This window comes from Ovis canadensis, chromosome 24 (assembly GCF_042477335.2).
Source record: "Ovis canadensis isolate MfBH-ARS-UI-01 breed Bighorn chromosome 24, ARS-UI_OviCan_v2, whole genome shotgun sequence".
Taxonomy (NCBI): Eukaryota; Metazoa; Chordata; class Mammalia; order Artiodactyla; family Bovidae; genus Ovis; species Ovis canadensis.
This window is the reverse complement of record NC_091268.1, coordinates 43,014,658-43,028,988: the sequence shown is the minus strand read 5'-3', so window position 1 is coordinate 43,028,988 and position 14,331 is coordinate 43,014,658. Positions and strand designations below refer to the sequence as shown.

The 14,331-nt window shown below is 44.9% G+C and overlaps 1 protein-coding gene and 1 long non-coding RNA gene across 2 annotated transcripts in view; one reads left to right on the top strand and one right to left on the bottom strand.

Annotated features, from left to right (window-relative positions):
* Positions 1 to 4,244: 4,244 nt before the first annotated feature.
* On the bottom strand, positions 4,245 to 10,658 carry LOC138429432 (uncharacterized). The gene is made up of 2 exons (XR_011252795.1): positions 10,294 to 10,658; positions 4,245 to 6,284 (listed from the first exon to the last, which is right to left on the bottom strand). It is a non-coding gene; the product is annotated as an uncharacterized lncRNA (long non-coding RNA).
* Positions 10,574 to 14,331, top strand: part of CHCHD2 (coiled-coil-helix-coiled-coil-helix domain containing 2) — a 47,459-nt gene continuing 43,701 nt past the window's right edge. The window contains exon 1 of the mRNA XM_069570941.1: positions 10,574 to 10,713. The gene's annotated coding sequence lies outside the window, so the exon portion shown is untranslated. The remainder of the gene's footprint in view (positions 10,714 to 14,331) is intronic.

Below are 14,331 nucleotides of genomic sequence, written 5' to 3'. Positions count from 1 at the left end.
CCTTTTTACAAGTACTTCCTCCTTATTAGGGGTGATTACAAAGTTATAGGAGCTTCCCAGGTGGTGCAGCAGTAAAGAATCCACCTGCCAATGCAGGAGACCCAAGAGACATGCGTTCAATCCTTGGGTCAGGAAGATCCCCTGGAGTAGAAAATGGCAGCCCACTCCAGCATTCTTGCCTGGAAAATCTCCTGGACAGAGGAGCCTAGTGGGCTATAGTCCATGGGGTCACAAATCAGATAAGACTGAGGGACTGAGCATACAGACACACATACACACAAGGTTATAGGAAGACATTAAGGCCTCCTTAAGGATCACAGCACTGTTTTGAGTGTCTGCTTATTAGAAAACCAATCTCACTAATTATCTCATAGAATGGCCAAGATGGAAAGGATCTTGGAGAATTCCCTGGTGGTCCAGTGGTTAGAAAGTCACATTGTCACTGACAAGGGCCCTGTTTAATCCCTTCTTGGGGAATTAAGATCCCAGGTGGAAAGAAACAAAGAAAAGGATCTCGGGGAACTTGTGGTCTTATCCCTAATTTCAAAGATGAGGAAATCAAGTTCCAAAGAGCCTAATTAATTCACCAAGTGGACAGAGAAGAGGAGGACTTAGGTCAGTTGTTCCACGAGAAGTCACCTATGGGAGACTGTCTCCTCCTAAAGGGATAGTCAGTCCCCTTTGCCTCCCACACTCCCCCCAGCAAGCAGGATTTCTCAACTTCCTGCTTATGCAAACCCTTGAGCAGTGCCAGCTCCTCAACCAAGAGACTCTCCTCTCTGTTTGCCATTGAGGCCAAAGGCTGTGATGGTTTGGCCCGCTCCCAACTCCCTCCTGAGGCCAGAAAACACCTTTGCTGTTCCCAGTTGGGTGAGTAGAGACCAGGCTCCTCAAGGAGGGGCAGAAATGGACAGGCCAGCCTCAGGGACTATGAGGCCCTGTCTTGGTCCCTCTGAGGGCTGGAGTGGGCAGCGGGGACCAGGGCATCCAGAATGATTGCCCAACACCACAGCCCGCAGGTCCCTGGGGGTCTGACCCAGGAGGCACCTGCCAGTCCTGACTGAGTGCTCGGGGAGGGTGGCCGTGCAAAGTGGGGGCCTCCACAGTGCCTTCCAACCCCAGGGTGAAGCCAAGGTCAGCCTCAGCCCCACACAGTGTTGGCGCACGGGACAGGAGTGAAAGAGGACAACGTTCCTCCAGATCTGTCCGAGGGTCGGTGCGGACAGCTGCGGACGGGAAGAGCCCCCAGGGAGAGGCCAAAGCCAAGAGCGGGCAAGGCTCGGTCCGCCGCCTCCCTAGGGCAGGGCCTGTGCTCCGCCTGCCCGCTTTCTGCACGGAGCACGATTCCCCACATGGGAGGGACCCCGTGCCCACCCCTCTTCTCCTGCAGGGACTTGTGTCACCTAGTGTCAACCTGTGTTTTTCCTTGCACTTCGATCTGAAAAGAGCTCCTTCCCTTAAAAAAAAAGGAGGGGGCAAAGGTTACTTTCTTCTTGAAGTAAAAGAGAATATCCAAATGCTGCTACTCTGGGGGACTTCCCTGGTGTTCCAGTGATTAATACTCTGAGCTTCCACTTCTGGGGGTATGAGTTCAATCCCTGGTCAGGGAACTAAGATTCCTCATGCCACGTGGTATGGCCAAAAATAAATACATACATACATATATATATATATATATATATATATATATATATATATATATTTTTTTTTTTGGCTGCACCAGGTCTTAGCTGCAGCATGTGGGATCTAGTTAGTTCCCTGACCAGGAACTGAACCCAGGTCCCCTGCATGGAGAGAGCAGAGTCTTAGCCACTGGACTGTGAGAGAAGTACCACTATTTGAAATGTTTTTTATTTGTTTAATTTATTTATCTTTGGCCATGTTGGGTCTTCACTGCTGTGAGTGGGCTTTCTCTAGTTTCGCAAGCCGGGGCTGCTGTTCGTTGCGGTGCACAGGCTTCTTCTTGCAGTGGTTTCTCTTGCTGCATAGCACAGGCTCTCAGGCAGGTGGGCTTAAGTAGTTGCGGCTGTGGGCTCTAGAGCACAGACTCAGTAGCTGTGGCACACTCCCTTAGTCACCCAGAGGCATGCGGGATCTTCCCAGACCAAGGGCTGAACCTGTGCCCCTGCATTGCAAGGTGGATTCTTAACCAGTAAGCCCCCAGTGTTAGTGGCTCAGTTGTGTCCAATTCTTTGCAACCCCATGGACTGTAGCCTGCCAGGGTCTTCTGTCCATGGGATTCTCCAGGCAAGAATACTGGAGTGGGGTGCCATTCCCTTCTCCAGGGGATCTTCCTAACCCAGCGATCGAACTCCAGTCTCCTACATCGTGGGCAGATTCTTTACCATCTGAGCCACCAGGGAAGTTTATAAATACCACTTATTTAAACAAACAAACAAAATGCTACAAATCTGTAAAAGAATTCACTAGCCAACAGGCAAGGAACACATGAGAAAGATCTTCAACATTAATGCTACTTGAAGGTTGAAATAATTTGTCTGCTTCTCTATACATTTTCTCTCAGCTCAAATGAAACCTAACCTTTACCTCTAGATGCAAAATTAAAAAACAAAAGCACTGAGATGCAAGACAACACATTGAAAAGAACAAAGAGTCAAAGGAAGCCAGTTGTATCTAGAGGGGTCCAGTGAAATCTGGGGCTAGAGATCAGGAAAGGAGAAAGTGGAGGGTGAAGAGGGGGTCCTTTCAAGAGATGAACAGGTTTTTGTTTTTTTTTTAATCAGAAATAGTGTTTATTGGACTCTCCTCCATTAAAATATTGCCCACGGAAATAAGATTAATATCTATTCCCTACAGTTCCCAGAATACCAAAAAAGTGGAAAGAGAAGGATGGGAAAGGAGGTTAGAAAAAGAAGGAGGGCTTGAGGGAGAACTAGGGAAATCCTCCAGAAAGTTAGGGGCAGGTGCAAGCCCTGGCTTCACTGCTCTCCCCTCCAAGCCTTTCCTCCCCCACCCCACCAATTTGGCTGCACTGAGTCTTAGTTGCAGCAAGCACGTTCTTTAGTTGTAGTGTATGGGATCCAGTTCCCTGACCAGGGATGGAACCTGCCCTGAGCCCCCTCACCCCACCCCCCGCCCTGCATTGGGAGCTCAGAGTCTTAGTCACTGGACGACCAAAGTCCCCTCTCCTCCACTTCTCTATTAGCACCAGAAGGGATTCCAAGCCTTCTCTTGGCTTATCTCTCATATCCCTCAATCCATGCTTGTTCCTCAAGTATTTAGCTAGGGAGGAAAGCTATGAGCTTGTACAATCTGCTCCCTCACCACCTCTGGAATTTTCCCCTTGGAAATAGGACACAATAAAGTCAGACAATGAAAGCATTCACTCCAGGGCAACCCGGGATGCCTTTGTTCTGGTGAACCAGAATGAAGCTTTACTAAGTATGTCAGGGAGCAACTTAAAGTGGAAATGGAAAATGATTTTCCACTTGGAGATAGAATGAAACACATTAGCAAGAGCTTTGGGGTCTAACAACATCCAATGAGTTACAAACGATCATTTTCATTCTGGCCCAATGAGATTGAAGTAAGTTAGTAACAATTCAAGTTTAAGAAAAATGCCAACACGTTTCATTTTCTTTAAAGTTGTATTCCCCCTATCCACTTCATTGAGGTATGATTGACATATAGACAGCTGTATATATTTAACACATACAACTCAATGTGTTTGGGGTAAAACTGTGTCCTCTTTTGGATCATATTGTGCTTGGAATTCTTAATCATTTAGACACACAGAAACCATATCTGAGTCATTTAAAAGGCAACACAAGATAACACTAGGAAGTGTCTAAATGTAGCCATTTGGTAAAGAGTTCCATCTTTGATTAAAAGACAGAGCTTAGGGGATTTACCTGGTGGTCCAGTGGTTAAGATTCTGCATTGCCAATGCTAACGGTGCAGGTTCGATCACTGGTCGGGGAACTATGATTCGGCATGCCACAACTAACATATCCCACATTGTGCAACTAAGACCCAGCAGAGCCAAATAAATTAATATTTTTTAAAATACAACTTGAGAATTTTTAAAATAAATATATAAAGTAAAACAGTCCCCCTAAATAGTGACACTCTAGCCCCTTGCCCTGCTTCATTTTTCTTCATAGATGAATCACATCCTAACATTATATCTTTAATACTAATGATTTGTTTACCTCCTCCTTCTGAGAGAAGGAATCTTGTGCTTAATGAATGAATGAATCAATCAAAAAGTGACGACAGCAAAAAACAGATTATTCTCTTTTAATTAGTCCAGACTCAATACTAGGAAATGCCATGAGAGGGAACGTTTCAACACTTTGCTTGGATTTCCACATAAAGGAAGTAAGTCACAAAATCTCCCTCCCTTGATATTCATTCTAAAGATGAATACCTTTATTGCATACCTACTATGTGTCAATTACTCTACTAGGTTCTGAGAATGAACAAGATGAGACCCCTGTTATACGTTGCTTATGTTCTAATGGAGGGGAGGGAGAAAACACAATTTTTTAAAATAAACAAATAATGAGCTAATTTTTGAGTGTGGCATCTGCTGAGGGAACTAAGCAAGGTTCAGTTCGGTTCAGTTCAGTTCAGTTCAGTCGCTCAGTCGTGTCCGACTCTTTGCGACCCCATGAATCGCAGCACGCCAGGCCCCCCTGTCCATCACCATCTCCCAGAGTTCACTCAGACTCACATCCATCGAGTCAGTGATGCCATCCAGCCATCTCATTCTCGGTCGTTCCCTTCTCCTCCTGCCCCCAATCCCTCCCAGCATCAGAGTCTTTTCCAATGAGTCAACTCTTCCCATGAGGTGGCCAAAGTACTGGAGCTTCAGCTTTAGCATCATTCCTTCCAAAGAAATCCCAGGGTTGATCTCCTTCAGAATGGACTGGTTGGATCTCCTTGCAGTCCAAGGGACTCTCAAGAGTCTTCTCCAACACCACAGTTCAAAAGCATCAATTCTTCGGTGCTCAGCCTTCTTCACAGTCCAACTCTCACATCCATACACGACCACTGGAAAAACCATAGCCTTGACTAGACAGACCTTTGTTGGCAAAGTAATGTCTCTGCTTTTGAATATACTATCTAGGTTGGTCATAACATTTCTTCCAAGGAGTAAGAGTCTTTTAATTTCATGGCTGCAGTCACCATCTGCAGTGATTTTGGAGCCCCCCCAAAAAGAGTCTGACAGTGTTTCTACTGTTTCCCCATCTATTTCCCATGAAGTGACGGGACCGGATGCCATGATCTTCATTTTCTGAATGTTGACCTTAAAGCCAACTTTTTCACTCTCCTTTTTCACTTTCATCAAGACGCTTTTTAGTTCCTCTTCACTTTCTGCCATAAGGGTGGTGTCATCTGCATATCTGAGGTTATTGATATTTCTCCTGGCAATCTTGATTCCAGCTTGTGTTTCTTCCAGCCCAGCGTTTCTCATGATGTACTCTACATAGAAGTTAAATAAGCAGGGTGACAATATACAGCCTTGATGTACTCCTTTTCCTATTTGGAACCAGTCTGTTGTTCCATGTCCAGTTCTAAATGTTGCTTCCTGGCCTGCATACAGATTTTTCAAGAGGCAGGTCAGGTGGTCTGGTATTCCCATCTCTTGAAGAATTTTCCACAGTTTATTGTGATCCACACAGTCAAAAGCTTTGGCATAGTCAATAAAGCAGAAATAGATGTTTTTCTGGAACTCTCTTGCTTTTTCCATGATCCAGCGGGTGTTGGCAATTTGATCTCTGGTTCCTCTGCCTTTTCTAAAACCAGCTTGAACATCAGGGAGTTCACGGTTCATGTATTGCTGAAGCCTGGCTTGGAGAATTTTGAGCATTACTTTACTAGCATGTGAGATGAGTGCAATTGTGTGGTAGTTTGAGCATTCTTTTGCATTGCCTTTCTTTGGAATTGGAATGAAAACTGACCTTTTCCAGTCCTGTGGCCACTGCTGAGTTTTCCAAATTTGCTGGCATATTGAATGCAGCACTTTCACAGCATCATCTTTCAGGAGAAGGAAATGGCAATCCACTCCAGTAATCTTGTCTGGAAAATCCCATGGACCCAGAGGAGCCTGACAGGCTACAGTCCATGGGGTCACAAAGAGTCGGACACGACTGAGCGACTTCACTAAGCAAGGTGCTGTGACCAAAAGGAGGATGGGTGAGAGAGAAATCCTCTGCAGAGGTGATGCTTGAACTGAGGTCTGGAGGATGAGAAGGATCCAGCCATGGCAAGAGGTATGAGAAGTCTATTTCATGCAGAGAAGAGCAGGTGTAAAGGTCCTGAGGAGAGAACGCACTTGGTGTTTACAGGGCTGGAGCACAATGAATAAGAGGGAAGAGAGATGGCAAGACGGGGCCAGATCATGCTAGGATTTGGTTTTGATTTTACATTAAACTCAATTCTAGGAAATTCCCTGGTGGTCCTTTGGTTAGGACTCTGGGTTTTCACTGTTGAGGACATGGGTTCAATCCCTACTCAGGGAACTAAGATCTTGCAAGCCATGCAATGAGGCAAAAAATAAAATAAAATAAAAAGTAAACTCAATTCTAAAACAGTGAATGCTGTCAAGCGGGGAAGTCACACAATATTATTTATATTTGAAAGTCACTTGGTGTATCAGTTATTTATTGCTGTGTAACAGATCATTCCAAGTTTAGGGATGTGAGATAATTGACACACAGTATCATTCTCACCATTCTGGGAGCTGACTGCACTTAGCCGTGTGGTTCTTGCTCAAGCTCTCTTATGTGGTTGTCATTTTTCTTTTCATTAGAGTGTAATTGCTTTATACTGTTGTGTTAGTTTCTGCTGTACCATGGTTGCCTTTAAACAACGGCTGGGCTGGGGTGATCTCAGTGTTTCCTTGCTCAGAGATCTCTTGGTTGGAACCTCCCCTGTCGCTGTCCAGCGCAACACCCACACATAACCTCTCCACGTGCCTTGGACTCACTTAAGGGATGGAGAATGGGTCCCAAGAGCAACCATCCCAGGAGAGAGAGGCAGGTGGACACCTTATCATACTTTTATAACGTAGCCTGTGAAGGCATAGGTATTTGGTATTCTATTCTTAGAAGCAGGTAACTAAGTCCATATTCAAGCAAAGGGGAACTGGATTCCACCTCTTGATGACAGATACATCAAAGAATTTGCAGACAGGTTTTAAACTACCCCATCCTCGTTCCTAAGTGGAGAACAAATCCCTGAGGGGGCAACAGTGGAAGAAGAGAGGCCAGTTAGGAGTCAGTGGAGTATCCAGACAAGAGGTAAAAATGGGGTGGAGGTGAAACAGGTGCGAAACTCTGGGGAACACTGAAGAGGTGGATGTAAGAGGATTTGGTCGTGGACTGGTTGTGGGCCATGAGGAGAAGGATGTCTGTTGAGCCTTCGGCTAGAGCAGTGGGGTGAATATTGGTGCCGTTTAACCGAGGGAGGAAAACTGGGAGGTAGGAGATAAAAACTAACAGATTCGTATAAGACACTTGGATTCTGAGATACATATGAGATGTGAAGCTGTCAAGAAATCAGCTGAAGTTTAATCTGAGTTCAACAGATAGGTGTAGGCACTTCCGTGGTGGTCCAGTGGTGAAGAACCCTCCTGCCAATGCAGGGGACATGGGTTCGATCCCTGGTCTGAAAAGTAATATCCCACGTGCCACAGGGCAACAAAGTCCGGACACCACAACTACTGAGCCCAGGCACTGCAACTACTGAAGCCCAAGCCCCCTAGAGCCCACGCTCTGCAAGAAGAGAAGCCACCGCAATGAGAAGCCTGCCCACCGCAACTAGAGAGTAGCCTTTACTTGAAGCAACTAGAGAAAACTGGCAGGCAGCAACAAAGATCCAGTGTCCTGTATCAAAGGCCCAGCACAGCCAAAGATAAAGTAATTAATTAATTTTAAAAATTCACTCAGAGAAATAGGTGTGGGCTAAATGTGTAAGTTTGCCAGTCATTAGCATCTACATGACATTTGATTATAAGACAGAAGAGATCCCCTAGTCAGAGGATGTAGGCAAAGAAGGGAGAAGCACCAGTCCTAGAGATGTTACAGCATTTAGAAACCCATATGAAAGAAAATGCATCCCACACTTAGAAGAAAATGCTCCTACAAGTGCTTTATAGATGAATCATGAAATAAGAGCACAACCGCAAGAAAATGACACCCAGAATGAGATGGAAGGGAAATTACAGAACTCAGGAGGTGAAGAGAAGACCAAAACACCACCCTGAAAATCTAGAGAGCCAGCATGATCAAAAATCAGAATTGTTAACAGAGGAAATGCTTCAGATAATCATAGTGAATGCAGAGAAGAACAGAAACAGATGAAAGCACCTGGGAAAAAGTTCATAATTGTGGAAGTTAGAAAGAGACAATCTAACCCTTGGTTGTAACGGATGACTCAGAGGCAGAGAATCTAAAAAAAAAAAAAATGAGGCAGGAAAAGCATGCAGAGATTCAGGAGGAGGTAATCAGCAGTCAAAGGGCACACCACATACCTCGAAAAATGAATAGAGCAACTGGCCTGGAGCCGATCCTGGCTAAGCTATTAAACTTCAAGGCAAGAGAGAGCATTCTACAGGCCTTCAGGCAGAAAAGTGTACCCTACATATGAGAAGAAACTTTAGCTAGCCTCAGAACTTTCCATAGCTTCCACCAGCTCAAAGGAAGGGCCAAAGAGGGGGGGAAATGAGTCAAGACTATTCAGGGGACTTCGCTGGTGGCCCAGTGATTAAGAATCCACCTGCCAATGAAGGGGACACAGGTTCCATTGATCCCTGGTCCAGGAAGATCCCACATGACCCAGAGCAATTAAGCCTGGGCACCACAGCTACTGAGCCTATGCTCTGCAACAAGAAATGCTGCTGCACTGAGAAGCCTGCACACTGCAGCTAGAGAATAGTCCCCGCTCGCCACAGCTAGAGGAAGCCCTCACACAGCAGTGAAAGCCAGCACGGCCAAAAGTAATTAATTAAAAAAGGGGGGGGGAGAATATTCTGACAGAGAACAGACTTTTGGATGCAGTGGGGGGAGCTGGGGGGGAAGAAGAGCATGGGATGAATTGAGAGAGTAACATTGATATAAATGGGCTTCCCAGGTGGCGCAGTGGTTAAAAATATATATATATACATATCACCTGCCAATGCTGGTGATATCAGAGACATGGATTCGATCCCTGGGTCGGGAAGATCCTCTGGAGTAGGAAGTGGCAACCCACTCCAGTATTCTTGCCTGGAAAATACCATGGACAGAGGAGCCTGGGCAGGCTGCAGTTCACGGGGTTGAAAAGAGTCAGATACGACTGAGCACAGCACAGCAGCAACATTGACATATACACAATGCCTCGTGTAATATAGATCGCTAGTGGGGAGCTGCTGTATATCACAGTGACCTCAGCTCGGTGCTCTCTGATGACCTAGAGGGGAGGGATCGGAGGAGGTGGGAGAGCGGCTCAAGAGGGAGGGGATATATGTATATGTACAGCTGATTCACACTGTACAGCAGAAACTAACACAACATTGTAAAGCAATTATACTCCAATTAAATTTTTTTTATTTCAATAAAGAATATTCCTTCCAGGAGGAAAATATGGCATTTGTGAAAATATTTGCTGTTCTCCATTACTGGCATGCTCATTCAGCTCTTTTTAATCTTTATATTCTGGGAAGTTATATCATTCTCACTGTTTAACAAAAAAAGAACAACATAAAAATCCTTGAATACCTTGTTTAATTGGAGAATTTAAATTTTTTCATTAATCGTTGTAAAACCAAGGAATTTTATAACATTTTTGTATGAAGCTATTACATGTAGGGCAATCTGTTGTTATTTAGTTGCTAAGTTGTGTCAGATTCTTTGGGACCCCATGGACTGTAGCCCACCCAGGCTTCTCTGTCCATGGGATTTCCCAGGCAAAAACACTGGATTAGGTTGCCATTTCCTTCTCCAGGGGATCTTCCTGATCCAGGGGTTGAATCCTGTCTTTAAGTAGGGATAAATTACTCTCATAGAAATTAATCTGAAATAATTTTCCCTTCAAGTCAAGCATTTTGTTGGTTAAATAAACTTCTTGTTTAAAAAAAAAGAACAATATTCCATCCAAAAGGATGTGATCCCAAGTATAAAAGCATTAAGCAGCAACTCTCAGACATGCACCAATTCAGGAAACAGATATGAGCTAAACAGAAACTGTCATTTAAAAAGAATCATTGTATTTTATAATTATCTTTTATTCATAAGCTGAGTGAATCTCAAAGAAACCAATAACATTAATTAGTACATAAGCATTTACCTGAAGTTCAGAAAATCCTTTCGTCTTCCTTTAGCTCCTGTTACAGTAAGCAAAATTAAAGTTCACAGTTTCATTTGAACCAAAGTACAAATATGTAAAGCTGTTTTCAAAATCCTTTTATTTGCTTGTGTTCATTTATTTCTGTTTGTGCCTGGTCTCTCTTGCTGTGTGGGCTACCCCAGTTGCGGTGCACAAGCTTCTCCTACTGCAGAGCACTGACTCTCGGCGCGTGGGCTTCCGTGGCTATGGCACATGAACTCAGCAGTTTCGATCCCCAGGCTCTAGGGCACAGACTCAATCACTGTAACGCAGGAGCTTAGTTGCTCCTCGGCATGTGGGATCCTTCTGGATCAGGAATCTAACTCACGTCTTCTGCATTGGCGGTGGATTCTTAATCGCTGAGCCACCAGAGAAGCCCCTGTAAGTTATTTTTCATCCACTCACTCATCTAACTACCTAGTAAACTACCTATTTGCCCAGAAAGAGGTATGAAATGATTATAACCTAGTGTTAAAAACAGTTATTTCTTGGTGGTAGGAAATTTCATGATTTGTTACTTTTTTCTTTGTGCTTTTGTATTTGTTTTGATTTTTTTTCTTTTTTTTTGCTGGGCCACAAGGCTTGCAGAATCTTGCAGACCAAGGATTGAACCCAGGCCCTCAGCAGTGAAAACGTGGAGTCCTAGTCACTGGACTTCCGGGGAATTCCCTAGGACTTAAATTTTATATAATCACAAATAATTTTTTCAAGAACAATAGTCATTCTAAAAAAATTTTAAGTTAAGTAGTCATTAAGAATGAGCTACAGGAAATATTTATTCAGCCCTTATTATGTACTAAGTACTTTGCTCATATTGGCTCATCTAATCCACATATAACTGATCACGGGATGAATTATCATTTTCATTTTTCAAAAGAGGAAACTGAGGCTCATGGGTATTTGTTAATTTTTTAGAGTCACATACTAGGAAGGGCAGCGTTCGAACTTTGCCTCAATGTCAAAGTCAACGTCCCTTCTAGCAGCCTGCCTCTTCCTGGTTTTATCGAGTTTAACCCACCCCCACTGAGTGTTCACACACACACATTTCTGCAATAGTCCACCTGTCTGGGCCAGGAACTTATTATGACAAGCCAAATGCAATACTCATATCCTGACCAAGGCTGTTATCCAATATCTCTCTGATTTGGGAAATAGCCGGTGATCTCACCCTGACAAGGGTCATATATAGGTCTTAACAGAAGTCGTCATCACAGATCTATGTGAAAGGGTATGATGTTCAGATATAGCCAGCCCTTTGAGATGCTTTGCTGGAAAATGGTTCAAGTACAAAGTACTATTGACTCATGGTTACTTTTGTCCACTTTCATTAATAATGATACTTTGTACTTCTTTAGTGTTTCCCATAAGAGTGGTTTCAAAACCCTCCGGAAGCTTATCATTTCTGGGTACTTCAAATATCTTTCTTAATGACCGATGAAAAAGAAGTGGCAATATGGGAATTCCCTGGCGATCCAGCGGTTAGGACTCTGTGCTTCCACTGCCAGCGCTCAATTCCTGGTTGGGGAGCTGAGATCTCACATGATGCGAGGGGCAGCTAAAACAAAGCAAAATCAAACCAAAAGCAAATGGCAATAAATGTGCCACCCGTGTTTCCCCAGCCTCGCTAACACTAGCCTAGAGAAGAAAAGTGAGGCCACCACCAGAGTCATTGGTGCTGGTCCTACCCAACCTTCTCTCTGGGAACTCCATCTCGAGAGAGCCTGAGTTGCCCAGGGTGTGTGTCGCGCGTGTTCTTGGCTACCCCGTTGGGACCCTCCTGTGAGGCGGCATGCTCATAACCATGTCTCCCAGCGTCGTGAGGGCCCAGAGTAGCAACGACTGCCAGGCCCATGGCTGCCTTGAGGCTCCACTGCTGCCACAAGGACCCATGTGCAGAGCCGACCCCACTTCCTTGTGTCCCTCTAAACCCTGTTTCCATAAGACAGTGGGAGTGGTGTGTGTGAACCATGTTCAGACCAGATAATTCCCTGGCTGCAAACTCTACAGTGGGGTCCCACCATATACCAGGGCCTGCGAGACACCGCAGGGGCTGGCCCCACCTGCCTCTCTAACATCCTCTCCATCTGGGCTGTGGGCTGGAGGATGATGAAATAGCCTGAAAAGCAACACTTAGCCACTATTCCCAGGACCCTGGCCCATCACTCTTGAGGTATGTGCCTTGGTGCTCTTTCTTCCTGATGACTCCCCTGTAAACAGACCCCAACAGCCCCACCCCAACCCCCAGGTGTGCCAACGGGTGGGTGCTGGGGGGGTCTTCAGTACAGTATCCTCATCATTTTCAACACCTCCACTAAAGTCACACCAAAAAATGTCCCTACATGGGAGTTCCCTGGCAGTCCAGTGGTCAGGACTTGGCCAGTCCACTGCCGCTGGCCTGGGTTCAATCCCTGGTTGGGCAACTAAGATCCTGCAAGCCATGCCATGCAGTTAAAAATAAATCAATACCATCCAAGCAAAAAGAGTGTATTTGACAGTGAGACACGTCAGGGAGCTGCAGCACCCTCCAAACCCAACTACCCCGAACCAAATTTCTGCCCCTGCGTTTTCTGAGGTGGAGATTCTGCAGCTGCCGCTAAAAAGAACGCTATGGTAAAGATATGGAAAAAAAGGACTATGGGATCTCAGACAGGAATCTCCAAAGTCAACTGGGAAAGAGAAGGTGGCACAGGTGAGAGATAGCTTTTAAGTCAAGTTCTAATGTCAAGTAAAAGACATCATGGGGCTTCCCTGGTGGCTCAGTGGTAAAGAATCCACCTGCCATCGAAAGAGACATGGGTTCGATCCCTGGGTTGGGAAGTTCCCATGTGCTGTGGGACAGCAAAGCCCATGCACACGTGCCACAGTTACTAAAGCTCTTCTGCTCAAGAGCCTGTGCTCCGGAACAAGAGAAACCACCACGATGAGAAGCTCATGCATTGCAACTGGAGAGAGCTCCCACTCACGGAAACTGGAGAAGGGCCAAGTTCAGCGACAAAGACCCCGCACAGCCATAAATAAATAAATAAAATGAATCTAAAACAAACAAACAAAAGGCATCATGAAGGCTTGGTATGCCAAACTCAGCAGTTAATTTGTCCAATTAATAAGTGGTATTCAAAGTGGGCAAATACTCCCCAGGAGATTCCAAAAATAACTATTGTGATATGGGAAGAAAGCACCAGAACTTCTGTTTATTTTTACCTTGCACATTTTCATTTCTTTCTTTATATATTTTATCACATTTATAATTTATTACCCACTGCTGCTGCTGCTGCTGCTAAGTCGTTTCAGTCATGTCCGACTCTGTGCGACCCCATAGACGGCAGCCCACCAGGCTCCCCCATCCCTGGGATTCTCCAGGCAAGAACACTGGAGTGGGTTGCCATTTCCTTCTCCAATGCATGAAAGTGAATGTATTTAAAAATTTTTTATGAAATATAGTTGATTTACAGTATTTCAGGTGTACGGCAAAGTGATTCAGCATTTTGAGATTCCTTTCCATTATAGGTTATTACAAGATATTGAATATAGTTTCCAGTAGGTCCTTATAGCTTATCTATTTCATACCTGGTAGTGTGTATCTACTAATCCCAAATTCCCAATTTATCTCTCCCTCCTCCATATTCATAACTTTAAGCAGAGTAGGATATGTATGTAACTGAAGGTACAAAGACCGTGGTTGAATGCTCAGAAACGTGTCACTGATGTGTTGTAGAAACAAAGTTTGGAGACCATTGTTAGAAACAATGGGAACCCACTTGAAGAATTTAAGCGGGGGAATGACAGGATCACTTTATTTTAGTGAAAATCACTCTGCCTGAAGTGTGGAGAACGAGTTAATAGAGGTGAAAATATAGGCGGAGGCTATAGGCTAGGAGTTATTCGAACCCTCCAAGCAAGGCTTGACGGAAGCAGTGGGAGTGGGCATGGAGAGGGGAGTGGGGAAGGGGGATGGGGGGAATGAGAAATATCCCGCAGACAGAATCCACTTGACCTGGT